The sequence below is a fragment of the Neopsephotus bourkii genome, unplaced genomic scaffold, assembly GCF_033783945.1.
Source record: "Neopsephotus bourkii isolate Nb327-2 ecotype Australia unplaced genomic scaffold, CSIRO-AGI_Nbou_v1 NB_1600, whole genome shotgun sequence".
Lineage (NCBI taxonomy): Eukaryota > Metazoa > Chordata > Aves > Psittaciformes > Psittacidae > Neopsephotus > Neopsephotus bourkii.
In genome coordinates, this window is record NW_026902076.1 from 8,082,135 (window position 1) to 8,097,776 (window position 15,642).

At 39.7% G+C, this 15,642-nt stretch overlaps 1 protein-coding gene across 1 annotated transcript in view; it reads left to right on the forward strand.

The window, feature by feature from the left end:
- Positions 1-8,436: 8,436 nt before the first annotated feature.
- The window catches only part of LDAH (lipid droplet associated hydrolase), a 132,933-nt gene continuing 125,727 nt past the window's right edge, over positions 8,437-15,642 (forward strand). The window contains exon 1 of the mRNA XM_061372362.1: positions 8,437-8,528. The gene's annotated coding sequence lies outside the window, so the exon portion shown is untranslated. The remainder of the gene's footprint in view (positions 8,529-15,642) is intronic.

Sequence of the window (15,642 nt, forward strand, 5' to 3'; positions counted from 1 at the left end):
TCAAAACATCTTCCCAGAGGGTTACAGGGCTCCTGCCCAGGAATTAGCAGAGAAAGTTCGGCACTTACATTAGTACAATGACCCCAGCTCCACTCCAGGCATAACAAGAACAGCTTTAACGTACATTTATGATGAGGCTAGTTAACACTTTCAGACTCAGCACAAATGTCACTTTTGTAATATAGGCTATTGAAGACTTCCAAAAATACATCAAATGTAAAAAAAAGCTGCTTCTTGTCTAAAGCACAACCCAGTGTGCCCTTCCAAGCCTGTAAATTGAATTGTTTTCTTAATTAAATATGCAGTCTTTCTTGTTTCTGACCAGTGTCTTACAAAATTTTATTAAAGACCTTTTTATAGGCTTCCCAAAGATCCCAACCCAATGCAGAAGCAATCACAGTGTTCATGTACAGGTGTCAGAAGAGATACACATATATGTTGTCTTCTGCCTAATTTTCAGCCATAGTAACTTAGTAAGCTTATTGGCCAATTTGAAAACATTGTTAATTCTAGAGGCTTTTTAAACTCAATTGATAATGTGATGCTGCTCACTGGAACTTCACTCAGTGATGGCTGACTGCCAGGATGGGATTCAGTTGCATAAACATATGTGAAAGCACTAACCAAAATGTGCTAATGTGAGTCGCTGTGTCCTGAGATGTTTGGACACCAGCTGCCAGACTGGAAAATGCCTGATAAGTCCTGTCACATCAGTGTCAGGCTCCTGGAGATGTCATGGATGAACAAGAACATATGAAATGGCACTATATGCCAAGGTTTAAGCATCTGAATTGTTTCAAATGACTGCAAACAGAATGAAAAGCCTAACTCACAACAGCAAAACAGCTCCATAGCTGTGGCCTGAACTCTGCGAAACTTCAAAAAATCGTTGCCTTGAAAATAGCAACTACTTGAAATGTGTCCCCACCACCAAAAAGCCCCCACAGGTTCCCCAAGTCTGTAATGGAAAATAACCATACAACATGATGGAATACTGCTGAAATAGCATTGTCTAATTTTATTATCTGAATGTATCTTGTAATTTAAAAGGAGTTTGTTGATAGTCATGTGCCAGCAAGACACCAACAAATATTTGTATCATTGTTATTATTTTTTGTATTTTTAAATAGGTATCCCAGTGCAACAAAGAAAAAAAGACCACAACCCTTGGTCTTCTCTCCCTTTCCCCAAATTATGTAGTAAATGCACCTGTTTTGGACCCAGATAATAAAACCAGTAGAAATTGGAGAGATGTGTCTACCTATAAGCCAGTTGGAAAGTTTCTCACATTTTAGAAGCTTGTCAGGGAAAAAGTGGAATAATGTTACAGACAGAAAAACAGAGGCTCTCGGGGGATCTTATGAATGAATACAACTATCTGATGTGGCGAAGTAAAGAAGATGGAGCCAGATTCTTCCTAGTGGTGCACAGTAACATGACAAGAGGAAACGGGCCAAACAAATATACAGAAAATTCAAATTAAAAAAAAAAACCAACAAAAGAACAACAAACCAAACTTAAACTAACTTTTTTACTGTGAGACTGGTCAAACACTAGAAGAGGTTGCCCAAAAAACTTGTGGAGTCTCCATTCTTGGAGATACTCAAAACCCAAGTGGTCACAAAGAACTGAGCAGCCTACTGCTGCTGACCCTACTTTGAGAAGGGGGATTGGTCTATATGATCTTGAGGTGTCCCTTCCAATGTCATCCACTCTTCTACCCTGTGAATCTGCGAGTCTCTAAGTGTAGCTTGAAAGTGTAGATGGAAAAGGTAAAAATAAACGTTTTGTTTTGCCTGTCCTATGCTTTACTCCAGAAGTAAAACTATACCTACCTACTTATACTTGTCCAGGTACTTTATTCACCATTTGTGCAAGACAGGTTGACCTTTCCCTCTTTTGATGCCTAAACTTCATGTTTGTTTTGAAACTACATCTCTTTCCAAAATTACACAAGGAAACAGCAAATCAAAGGCACCTATTCTGCCCTATAAAGTACTACACACCAATATTAACGGTGCCAGGGAAAGGACAACAAGGATTTGAAAATGTTAAAACTTTTTTGCATGTAACACTGACATACATGAAGTGAAAACTGTAAGACATCACTAAATCAAAAGATAATGATTACAGTAATAGATTTTATTTCACCAACAATACAGTTTTAGAGTATGAAAAATGTTGCATTACCAAAGATAGGACACAATATACATAGATTTTTAGGGGATTTACTGTGGCTAAACTTGTGCAAAAGCTGCTGTAAAAGAGAACAATTTCATGTATTTAAAATGGCTGAAGCAGAAAGAATTTTAATTTATTATCTGCTGAGGGACTAAAACCAAAACATTACCACAGCAGGTCTTTGCTATATATTGACCTCAAGGGAAAAATTGTTGGTCACATCAATAACGAGAATGAAAAAGTGTGGAAAGGTGTTTCAAAAGTTCATCACTTTCTAGTGGTCTCCTTCTAACACTGCATTATGGGTCTAAGGTTGCTTAGTGGGAGACCATGTGCGGGTAATCATAAATAACAGTTCAGAATAAAATTCACTATTTTGCAAAGGCTAAGCAGGAAAATGATTCATGGGGCTTAGGCAATGGTATGGGCTAGAGCTGACTTTTTACAAGAGACTAAATTCTATACCGAAGCTGAAACCTGCACCCTCTGAAACACCAGAAAACCTCTGATGAAGACTCTCAGCCTAAACTTGGTGTGATTTATGTTTATGTTCATGGTCAGTTTAAGATAGCGACAGGGGAAGCAAGCGGCAAAAAGTAAAAAATACCCAGCAAATTACTTGACTAGTTTTCAAATGTACTTACAAATGGAATTTACTTTCATGAAGTTCAATGTTTTACTTCATATTACAGTTTGCAGCCATTAAATATGAGGCAGTTGCTGTGTGAGTTGTTCCAGTACACACAGCTGCATTAACAGCTAGCTACAAATACATTTTACACTAGTGGGTACTTTCAAGAACCAAATGTCTCTTCATGAAGTTTTACCAGCAGTTCCAGCTAATTCCATATGTTACTTTCCACATATATGCACTTTTTTCCTCTCTCTTATTTCCACTCATCTTATTTCCACTCATCTGTGGGGCAAGATTAACAAAGACACTACCATCTGTTCCTCGACAGGATTTGCTAACATATAACTGTTGACATGTAAAGGGTATTTTATATTTTGATTGGACATTAAATGTGCTTTCTTTGGGTTATGTCTTTTAAACTGAACTATGAAAATAGCCTTAAATATATAGGTCACAGCAATTATTATACTATTTACATTAATAAACAAGTACGCAGCAGATGGCCTCCAGGGCCTTGGCCAGAAGAATAACCTATCTCCTGCAGATTTATTTGGTGCTTGGAGATACTACCAACTTCTGAAACCTGTTTGAATGCCATTGTGCTTCTTGTTTGTTGCCAACAAAAATATTTCAGGTTTATTTGTTTCAACACCAGTATTTCTCAAGGCTTTCCTGGTACCTGGCTATATAAAATGTTCATAATTGGGCCATGTCAGAGGCCATGCCCCTGCAGTTAAATGAAATAGCTCCAGAACTAGACAAGGAGCCACAGTCTGGCCACATCTACACATCTTAGTACTTGGCCCAAGTGTCCTTTTGGACCTGGGTGGTACCACTGTGGCCACTGGACATAATTGTTGCAGTGTATAGGTTTCTTTTTCATTTGTAAGTGCCTGAAAAATACAAAGACTGTATCACAGTCCTGTGATTTCTCCATTTAATGAAAACTATGCTCTACGTAGTATGAGAGTATGTGATACAGTGTGAAGCCTGTGAGGTCAGCTTTGGAAGACCGGTGAGGTGAAGAATACCACATTTCACAGAGCCCTGTCCCATCCTGCCTACTGAGCATGGCTTCTGGTGCAAGCCCTGCACCGCACTGCACCCAGGATTGCTCAAAAGAGTTCACAGGCCCAGAACAGGTTAACATTTAACCGGTCTGGACAAGCAGTGATCCAGCACTGAAGGACACTCACTGGTCCTGTTTTATGTAGCAGTAAAAACACAACCAGGGAAGTCATGCAGATCTGACCTCATAAAGCCCTACCCCAAGCTTACATGACATTAATTATTCTTTTTTTTTCTTCCCATCTCACAGTTAAACTGTCCCTCACATGTACTTTTTCTGTTCTACCCTGATCTATCAAAATTTTCACGTATATGAGCTGCTTTAAGCTCACTGCTTTCAAGGGGCCTGTTTGTATAAGCAGTTTGTGTATGCTCAGAAGCTCTGGGACCACTGCTTTATGTAAGGCCATTCACATACGCAGTGTGTTTGCTGTACTCTTGACTTTATATACTTAGAAAAAGAATCACATAGCTTTTTTAGTCTTATGATACAGGAATACATAATAAAATTATTGCTGCCATTTATGACATGAACATACTCAAATGCATATCACAAGGCCCACATGTGCCCACACATATGGGCACAATAAGCCAATCAACACTCTGTCAAGTCCATTTTTTTCCTATAGAGATGTGGAAGAATAATAGAATCATACAATAGCCTGCAAAGGTTGCAGTCTGCAAAGTCATACAAAAGGTTGCAAAGGACCTTAAAGCTCACCTAGTTCCAACCCCTCTGCAATGGGCAGGGACACCTTCCACTGGACCAGGTTGCTCAAAGCCCTGTCCAGCCTGGCCTTGAACACTGCCAGGGATGGGGCAGCCACTGCTTCTCTGGGCACCCTGTGCCAGGGCCTCAGCACCCTCACAGTAAAGAATTGCTTCATCGTATCTAATCTGAACCTACCTTCTTTCAGTTTAAAGCCATTCCCCCTTGGCCTACCACTACATGCCCTTGTAAAAAGTCTCTACTTTTCCTACTTTCCCTTTCTTACATTAACTACCAGTACTTGAAAGAACTTCATTCATTTTCAGTTTCTGGATTCCATGTTTGGGGAAGTGATGATGCAAATACTTTGAAACATTTAACTATTTCTAGATCCTCATTTCTAATTCTTAATGTTTAAAATACATGCATTTTGGATTGCTCTGTAAAAATAATAAAAAAAAAAGTAATTTGAAAAACACAAAGAATTTATTTTACATACTTCTCAAAAATTATCTTCAGACAAAATGAGAACGTATGAAATCTACTTCCATGAGCAATCTAAATACTTGTATGAACCTTGAATATTTTAAAATTCTTAATTTTAAGTTATGTACAGGTTTGAGATATTTAATCCTGAGGGAGTGAATTATACTACCGAAAATCTATTCAGGATCCAAATGTTGCAGTCTACTGTTTGCCTTCCAAGTGCAGGCAAATGTCTCCCTTTACTTAGTGTAGTATGTGTACGCAGAATAGGAAAAAAAAGTAAAAAAAAAAAAAACCAAACAAACAACAACAGAAACCCCCAAACCAGGACTGTATATAAATACAAACTGTCATGGAAGCTGGACATAAAGATACAGAGAAACTACTTTTTTTTCTCCCATTGATTAAACAGATAATTTAAAATACTAGACACTGCAGACAAACAAACTTCTTAAAATGGAATTGTATCTGTGTCCTGTGACAAAGCCTACACATCATTATTGCAACTCTACTTTTAGTAAGCTCTGCCAAAAAATACTGTGCTTTAGCAGCATGAAGACTAATGTTTTAACTGTAAAATAATCACTGAATTCTTTTATCTTCCTGTAGGCTACTCTTGTGGCATGAACTTAAAAATGACTGGGTTTCATATCTACAGATAATCTGCTGAAAATAATAAACTGTGAAGTGTATCTTATTGATACATATGTATGTGTACACATATATTGTTTCGCTTCAGTAATAAACTTATGAATTATATAAATAGAAATCAGGAACGCTTTGTCATCTGAAAATACATTCTCCAGATTGAATGTCAATGAATCTTTGAAGAAAGATTTGAACACTGCAAAGATTCAAAATCTTTGATTCCTACATCAGATATGGAAATTTACCTTAAGAAATAAGTTCAGAAATTGGAGAACTGATAATTTTAAGGGATTATGGAGATTTTTCCCCTTATGTGAAGGTTGTAAGTGATGAAAACTCATATCTAAAAATTGGTTGTGGAGATGAATGGAATGACTGCCTAGTGTCACCTTTGAGTACACAGAGGTTATGCAAGTGATGAGCTAAGATAATGGACTATTAAACAAAACATGTCTTCTTCAAAACACCTATTTCACCTGCTTTATTGACTCCGCAGTATTACTGGGGTTTTTTTAGCATAAACACTGGCTTGACTAACCTCTATTTCCATTTTTCATTTTGTTTACTACACTCAACATCCAGATGGTCTGTAATCAATAATTTTAGCTGTAATTCGCAAAGAATACCTACCAAGAAAAGTACATTACAAATACCAAGACAGAAACAACACATAGCTAGCTTATACTGAAAAGATTTTGCAGTAGAAATTACAATTAAGAATTACTTTCCATTCAACTTGGTTTCAAAAACCATTGTATAGGCTTTTGTCATTATTTCCCCAACCTCCTTCTCCCATCAGCTTGTCTTATGAATTCCATTTTACTTAGTGCTTTCCATGGAAGAATTTCAGGCTTGTGAAAAACTTTGTCACATCTTTCCAGATCTTTTGTAGCTTTACTGTGCCCTTTCTGAAAGGTGGGTGCAGACCTCAACAAAGCATTGAATACATCACCATTACAGAGGGAGAATTACGGCATCTATTTCCAAATGGTTACTAAATCCTACTTGGCTTTTACAGCCAGAAGCACAAAGCACTGAGATTTCATATAGCATCTCTTGTGACTCCAAGTCTCACTCGTGAACTGCAATGATTTGTTAAGAGCCTTTTATTCCATCTAAACACTCAGTTTTAGCTCATGTGTTAACACGTGTCTATCATTTTACTGCTCTCCTTAGGAATTCAAAGTTCCTTCTCAAGATGGCAATTACATTTACTAACCTGAATAACTCAATATAAACAACAGGTTTTACTACTATGCTATCCTCCCTTTACCAGACTATTTACATTTATATTTAAAAGACTATGACTATGTTCACCCAAATTCCTCTACAACTTTACCTGTTAAAACAATCCGTTGAAAAAGATCATAATTGATTCTTACCTTTACTTTTCTTTTCACCAGGTGTCCATTCATCTGAAGGCTCTAACCTTTACCTCACAACCACTGAGTCTTCCTTAGAAGAACCTTTGGCAACAGCTGTTGCCCAAACGCTTTTTGGAAATCCAAGTTAATTGACCCAGCTTACTGTGGCCAGGTACAGTCACTTGGCTTTTCCAGAGACTCACACAGATTTCTGAGCAACAATGAGCCATGAAAAATGATGCTGATGGTTCTCTGGTGCATCGTTCTTATTCCTGTTCACTGTCTCTTGTTTTCATTATTCTTCCCACTGATTTGATCAACATGCCATCGATCTTCGGGGCTCCTCTTGGAGCCGTTCAGGTTTTGGCAACAGGCAGCACTCCCTGGTTGCTCCAGGGAATGCTCCAATGCCATCTGTAGCACATGGTTACATGGCACACCCATCAGTCCAAGTGTTTCATGCCAAAGTCCTTCCATAACTCCTGGATAAACACCATCTGATCTTGCCAATTTCCTATTATTCAGTTTATTTTGTGTTTACCTTCTACCACGACTTCAATTGGAAACAGCTTCGTCAACACCTTTCTCTAAAAAGCAGCGTTCAGCATGAAAACTTCCCTAAGGACCTCTTTGACAAGCATGGGTGTTAGATTGTTTTCATTACAGCCGTTTCTTCCCTGGGATCCTTTCACTTATTTAATGAACATACAGGCACCATAGCAGGACCCTGGTGGGTTGAGAAAGGATTCACTGCTACTTTTCTCATCTTTGGAAGTTGATATAAAGGTTACTGGGGGGGAGCTTGTGTTTCTATGGTTACTCCAGGTGCCCCGGTCCAGCTTCCTCATTTAGAAGCAACATCAAACACGTGTAAGGGCAAGTCTGTGTTTCTGCTGCCCCTTTATCTGCTTTCTGTAAGCATCTCACCTTATTTTGCTCTTTGAAAATACTTTTTTCTTTTTTTCTTTGCCAGAATTCCCAAAGAAATTGTGAGGTTTGGGCAAGCGTTAATGACAGAAACCGAAAGAAACCCCTAAGAGGTGAGCTCCGAGGGAACCCGTCTCTTGCTCCCCCCTTTCCCCGCCCGCGACTACTGCCGGTCTCACTGGTTCCCTCGCCGGGGGCTGGGGCGGTGACAAAGGGCACAACTCAGACTAACACAACAGCCCAGAAAACCCCGATCCCTCACGGGGCACAACCAGCCACTACCCCTTCAGAGCGGGGCGGTGGCGGGAGGCGGGACTGTTCTCAGCCCACCCAGCGCGGCTCAGGCGGAAGGAGCGGCTTGGCCGTGCCCGCCCCTGCCGCCACCGCGCCGTGCGGCCTCGTCGCCTGCTTCTGCCCGCTTCCGCCCGGTCTCGGCTGGACGTCGTTGCCGCCGGAGGCTTCATCGTTGCTGCTGCTGTTCTGGGTGCCGGGGAGCCTGCGAAGGGGGAAGGTACGTGCCTCAGCGGCGCGGCGCTCTCCGCCGCCTCGGGGCGCCGGGCGGGGCGAGGGCAGCACGGAGGGGCTGTGTCCCGCCGAGGGTGGGCGGTGGCGAGGCCGGCCGTGCCCCCCCGGGGCTGCCGTGGGGCACTCCCCTCCCTTGTCGTCCCCTGCCCGTGAGTGGTGACCGGTCTGAGCTGTGAACGAGCCTCGCCGAGCCAGGTGCCGGACACCCACAGCTGCCGTGCGCTGCGGCACCCGGTAACCCAGCGGTGGGGCGGGCACGGCGCCCCGCTGAGGGGTAAAGTGTCCCCCTGGGCCTTGTGTAACAGCTGTGCAGAGTTCAGGTGCACAGAGCCGTGTTTACTTAGTAACGTTCGTGATTTCTAGGCGTAGGATTAAGGGTGGAGTAATACAGCCCATGTGGTAAGCAGTGCTTTGGTCATGCTCCTCTGGCTTGTTTTTCTTTGGATTGGGAGGAGACTTCAAGAAATTAGTCCTAACCAGGTCTCCTTTTCCAGGAGATAACTGCGGTGATGCTATTTGTAATGTTTTTTCTCTATGTCAGCCTTGTTCTGTGAAGCATCTCTTGGAGCTGGCTGATGCTCGTTTTCTAAGCTGCAGCTTAACATGCAGGAAGAAAACGTCTGTTGCCTGAAGGGCCTATAAATGAGGGAAATAAGATTATAAATTCTTAGATATTAAAAGTGATATGAGATTTATAAGTGAAGTGTTTTTTGATAGAGGAATTACTGGTTTGGAAAAGCGGAGTCTAGCAGGTGTGCAAACCCTCCTTCAGGAGCCCTCTGTCTGTTAGGTTTATCCTTTGTGCTGGTCCCACAGCATCATCACTGTTAGGAAATACAGGCTTGAAGGTTGCTGCTACAGGAGAGGGAAAATGCCTGTACCAGACAGGAGGTAAGCGGCAGGTTTAGGAAGTGGTAAATCCTGGCATGGAAATGTATCATTAAAGAAATTAATGAGGAAGCACCATTGAGGCATGACAGTTGTTGGGGGCTTTCTTATTGGTAACAGTTTGCTTTTGCAAAAATGATGAAGCAGCTTCTTTCGATTTAAGTATGCTATCAAGAAGAAGACTTGAATAAGTTCAGTGATGCAGGCCCTTTTATGGCACAGTATACACCTTGCCCTCTGGGCATCCAGTTAAGGTCTGAGAGTCCATCTGAATGGACATGTTGCGGAATCTGGATATGATTTTATATTCTGTGTGGCTTGGAGACTAGACACCTTCAATTATTGCTTAGGATTATTGCAGTTCCCTAATTTCTAGTGGTACTTGCTTATGATGCCAGTGAGGGAAGTGTTTGTACATTTACAGAGCTAGGTAAGTGATGGCAGTAACTTTTAACATTTTCCATTATGGCGTTTACTACAAGGATTGAGTAAAATCAATTGAAGTCAGTGATTTTTCAAGAATCTTTGACAGTACCATGAACAGATGCCATGAAAGAGGCAACTGTGTATGATTCTTCTTAACCTAGTCCCACTCTGTAAGTATCCACTCAGCCTGCAAAGAAATGCAGCTCAGGAACTTTCTGGAAGAGATGTATTAAAAACTTGATGTTCCACAGTGGATTTCTTCACCACCAGCTCATCCTTGCATTTAACCCATGTGGAACTCTAGTGTTTGCAACATCCAGCCTCAAGTAGGTCTGTGAGTCAGATAACCCACTAACTCGGGAGGCACCTCTGTTGTTTTTGAATGAGCTTTCTGCTACTTCTAGTTGGTATTTCCTACCTTTTAAATTAGAAGAGACACTAATTGGTTATTACCTATTTATCTGCTTCATGTGATTCACAAAGGCAATTACAGTAACTGTTTAAGGGTTAAGGTAAACCAAAATTCCCAGTATGACTGCTAAGCCAAAGAACTTGCCAGAAAATTTGAGAAGGTTAATTCTAAAGCTTCCTAATAGTGCTGCTGTTGCTGGATTTTTATTGATAGCTTTGATTTCTATTTAATTCATTTTTTTTTCCATTAGTGTAATTTATTATAATGAGGGCACTTTGTCTGGAAAAAGGGGTGGTCTCCATTTCAGCTAACATCTAGGTTACATTTACCAAGTATTAGGAGCAGAATTTCAAGGTTTAATCTTAGTGGTGTTGTGCATCCATTTGTACAGATTATGGAGGACAGGTAGTTTTTGGTTGCTTAAATCTGACATGCTCTTGATAGCAATAGAACTAGGGGATTTTTTTGCTCGTGAAAAACCGCTGTGTAATACTATGAATTTTCAGCAAAATGTTTGACTAAATTTGATTCCAGCTTACACTTGGAATGATAACATTTAGGTGTCCAGTAAGGTTTGTAAGCAGGTTACACTGAAGGAAGTAATTCTGACAAAAAAAAAAAAAAAAATATTCATAATGGGAAACAGATGAGTAATATGTAACGTCTGAGCTTAACAGTATCTTAATTTTGAAACAAATTCAAATTTTCACACCATAATAGTAGCCTGAGAACAGTCAACTAGTGAAATGAATGAGAACTGTTACGTACATAGCTAGGATTGCTCAGCCACCTAAGGCAGCTGTGCACTGTGTGGTTAAGTGCCTTGTTGTCACGTGTTAGGTAATCCTGATGTGTCAAAACAATGTCTAACCAGAGATGCTACAATTCAAAGTATGGCAGTTTTTGTTTTGTCAGTATCCTTGTTTCTTTCCTCAGTATCTTTGCTTCCTCCTGCAGCTGTCAGTAGCCATGCTGTTCTTTTGGTTCTTTTCCTGTCTCATCTACTGCTTCTGTTAAGATCCTGTTCCCATTGTCCTTTGTCTAGACAGATTCTTTACTCAAATAAAAAAAAATAAATCCAAACCCCCCAAAATTTAACTCCCTCCCTCCCAAAACCAACCAACCAAAAAAAAAAAAACCACCCCAAAACACTCAAAAGAAAACAAACAAAACATTTACTGATAAAAAGTTATTGTAGAAATCCAACCCATGAAATTTTACCCCTCAAAAAAAATTGCATCACTTATTGGAAATGAGTATCAGATGATAGCTAGATTATTATTTGTACCTGTGATGAACACAGGCTTTGGTTATGTATATAGTTATATGTGGTCATGTGTTGTGGGGGTTTGGCAGCCATATCTTGATGGGAAAAGCTGGGTCCCTGAGCAAAATAGTGATACTTAAAGGGTTACTCTTGTTCTGAGGAATGAGCTAGGAGTGTTTCCAGCATGGTTACTGGAGTTGTAGGTCTGTGTGTCAGAGCCCTGGCGTGTGCCAGCCTTCCTGCGGCATTGGTTCTGGGAGGAACTTCTTGGCTACTGCACCAGTTTCTCCAGCTTGACTGTTTAATTCACTGTCCTGTCCACTTGGTGAGCACAATGATGAACATGTTCATTGCTTCTTACTGGGAAGGACTTGGGCTCCAGGCCTCACATTAATATGACTGTAGTGACTCAGATAGGGATCTGATGCGATCTGGTATTAATTGTGCTCTCTCATTTATGTCTCCTGTTCATTGATTCTCCTGTTTGATTTCCCTTGTCTTTTGCACAGAGCTGCATACAGTCTGTCTTCATGTCTCTGCTTGAGCTGCCTTCCTAGTCCATTTAGATTAGTAAATGAACACCAGAATGTACAGCTGCTGCAGAAAAAAATGAGGAGGTGGTAAGCAGCAAACACAGGTTGATAGATTAGTGGAGAATGCTGTTGTGACTAGTAAACTGTTCTACTGTATTTTAGGTAATTCCTTTATGTCCTTGTTAGAAAGCAAGAAAACCATCAGTAGCTAGAGCATTAAGTTGAAGGAGGGATTAACAGTTGAAGTAAGAACACATGCAAGTTGAAATAATAAAGCAGGAAGAAAAGACAAAGGTGTTTTGAATTCAGAGCAAGTGTTAGGCTGAAGTAGAACAGCAAACATGGAGATATGGAAGAAACACAGAAATGAGGGGTAGTTCCATAAGGAGGTTCATGCTGAACAGTACAGCAAAGGATGGGGGAAGCCAAATCAAGGACAGCATGATGCTAATTGGATTGCTGTATGGTTTCTTGCTTTGATATCTGCTTCTTGCTAGTATTCATTATGCTCTTTGAGCTTTGCCTTACTTAATAAGAACAAAGAAAGAGTAGTGCTCTCCATTGAGTTGTGAATCTTGTTCTCATAGGAGGTGGAAAAGGAGGTATTTAACATAAGATGAAACAGCAGTTGCTTTTTATTGCTTTTGCCTGTCATTATTGCTGCTGCAAGATGGAAGCTTATTCAAATGCTTAAGTTTTGGGTACTGTGGTTTAAATGCATATATAGGTTACCATTACTTTAAATTCTTGAATTTTTGTGTTTCATTGAATATTGTCCAGATTACCTATATGACTTAAATGCCTGTCCAACAGAAATATGGGACTTGCAGTTGTTTTTTGTTTCTTTGCCTTTGTTGTTGTTCTTGTTGTCCTAGAAGAAAAAATAAGAATATAGAACATGCAGTTGCAGAGTCAAGTATTTCTTTGGCCTTTTCTCTTTTGAAAAGGTGCACAGTTCTCGTTTTCCGTTTGGATAGTATGAATCAAATGGCAAAGAAGCATCATGTTTCTTTAGTGAGCAAGCATTTGTTTTTTTAGAGGACAAGCAAACCTATTTGTGCATGTTTTTTCTCTCTCAGTACCATTTTTAATTTCTTCTTGTGCATGTGTCCTTGGTTATCTGTTCTTTGGCTTTTTTTTTTTTTTGCAGGTATTCTGCTATTTCTCCTATTGAAACAATCCTTTGTGAAAGGCCGTGTTAAATCTTCTCCCATGTAATTCACACGTCTGTTCAGCTTTTAATGAACTGTTCTGGGTAGTGGTATGTGCTGAAGTTTGAAGGCAACTAATGTTGCTTTTCTCTGCATCCAAACCTTAGCGTGATGGGTTCTCATTCATCAGGTATATAATTCCCACCTCTAACTTCAGCAGGATTGTAACCCAGTCTGTAACCATGGTGTTAAGTTTCAGTTTTGCCCAGTGGCTCCGAAAATACTGATGTTCAACATAATCTATATTCGAATAAACAACTAAACAAAATACATACTTCACAGATTTTACTGTATTTGTGACAATTTTCTGATGCTATCCATTCTGAATTGTGATTTATTCCTCTTTGGTTTTCTAACGTAGAATTTTTGCTTTTTGTCTGGTTTTCCTGCAGGCAGCTGATAAAGTTAATTTACAAGATTCTCTTGACATGTGTCTGCTGTTTTTGTGAAATTTGCTGGTCAGAAGGGACCTGGCATAGTTTTGTCCATGGAAGCCTCCTTTACCATGAAGACATTGTACTTCAGAAGCAGCTTTTTATATTCTCTCACATAAATATTCTATATTTATTTAACTAAGGTTTTGCTAACATTGTAGTCTAATCTCAAAAATATATTTAAAAGATATGTTATATCCACCTGTTAGTCCTGTCCACCAGTTTCTGTTTATTCCTCCATGAGATTTCAGTTTTAAACTCAAGATTTTACTCTGGGTCCATTACTGTAATGCAGTATTTGGAGGGAAAGCTGTCTGTGAAAGTTACTTCATTTGTCCAGTATATCTCAATACTGTGTGCAAATAAACATTTTTTTCTTCCTTTGGGACTAAAAATTTTCCCAGAATCCCATTTTCTGTTCTGGAAAATTCCCCATATTGCATCAGATTAAGCTATCCTATTCATTTTCATGCAAAGGAAGCCATCATTACTTCTTTGAGTGCACTTGTTTCTTTAAGCAATGAATTTCTGGCTCATTTCTTCTCAGATCATTAGCGTTATTTGTTTTATCATCAGGTCCGCATCTTAACTGGGAAACTGGGGACTTGCTAACAGCGTAGCTATCACTTTCTTGTTTTCTGTGGGATACCTGGCCTTAGTTAAGCTTACGAAGTTACTTGAAGAAAAACCAAAACAAAACAAACTCAGTGTTTTGGGGTCATTTTCATGTTGGTAGCTCTGAACACTTCACGAATACTTCGTGATGCTTTAGCTCTTTTTCAAAAGTGGAAGTTACAATCTGGTTATTATTAAATAGATTGACAGGACATGATATGTAGGCCCGCTTTCACCATGTGCTGAACTGTGTTTGATAAAATATATTCCACTTTTAGAATGCCATGTCTTTTTTTCTTTTGGGTACATTTATAGTTGCTGGTATTGTGTGAAGCCTCAGGGGACTCTCAGCTACAGCAGGGAAACTTCCCTGAATTTGCTTATGCTTGCCATGACTCCAGTGCTGCATGTTTCTGAGTGGTAAAGTTGTAGTGGCAAATGGAGGACCTTTAAACGTTCCTAGCAACAAGGGCCCTGGGCACCCTGGGATGTATTTCTTATGGCTTTGTGGTATCTCGTACGTCAAATCTTCTTCAATAGTCCTTTCTCCTGTATGCTCCACCACTGTTTTATGCAACTTACATTTGCCCTCGTGATTACCATTGCATCTCTGCTTCAGCATTATTTCAGCATTAAAGTACAGTGACTTGTTTGTCCTGTCTTGTGCTTGCATAGTCTATAGGCCAAATATCAGTCCTCTGACTCAAGTTACATTGTGCATTTCTAGACTGAGTTTGTGACAATTCCGTCATTAAACGCTGTTTTGGATGACAATTTTATTACTCCCAAGTTGTCTTTCTAATAAAATGACAAGTCCAAGTAATAGTGTAGGATGGAGCAGTTAATGTGCTATCAGGACAGTCACATAACAGCACAGTGTATGCAAAGGAAACTTACTTGGACTATCAGCCTTATACTTTGAAGTCAGTTGAGCCAAGGATGACTATGAAGAAATTTAGTCATATGGCAGAAGTAATTTTCTTCGTGTGGATAAGTGTTTCCAACTATTCTTACCTGAAACAATGACAGTAGGTGGACTCCAGATCAGTAGTAAATAAGCTATTTGTATGTGTTGGTTTGTAAGTGCAAGTGCATGTCTGTGTTCTCATTACGTGTTTTTTCATTGCTTAATTTATGACCTTATGTTGCAAACTCCAGTTGGAGTAGTTAAACTTTAAAACTGATTTTATTGGTTCATGATAGAAACTTTATATAAAACCTCATTTCTTATGTAAGATCTTGTTATTTTGCTTCTTGTCTTGTAAACACCTTAGAAAAGGGATGACAAGCTTAATGTTTACTTTGGTTGTTGAT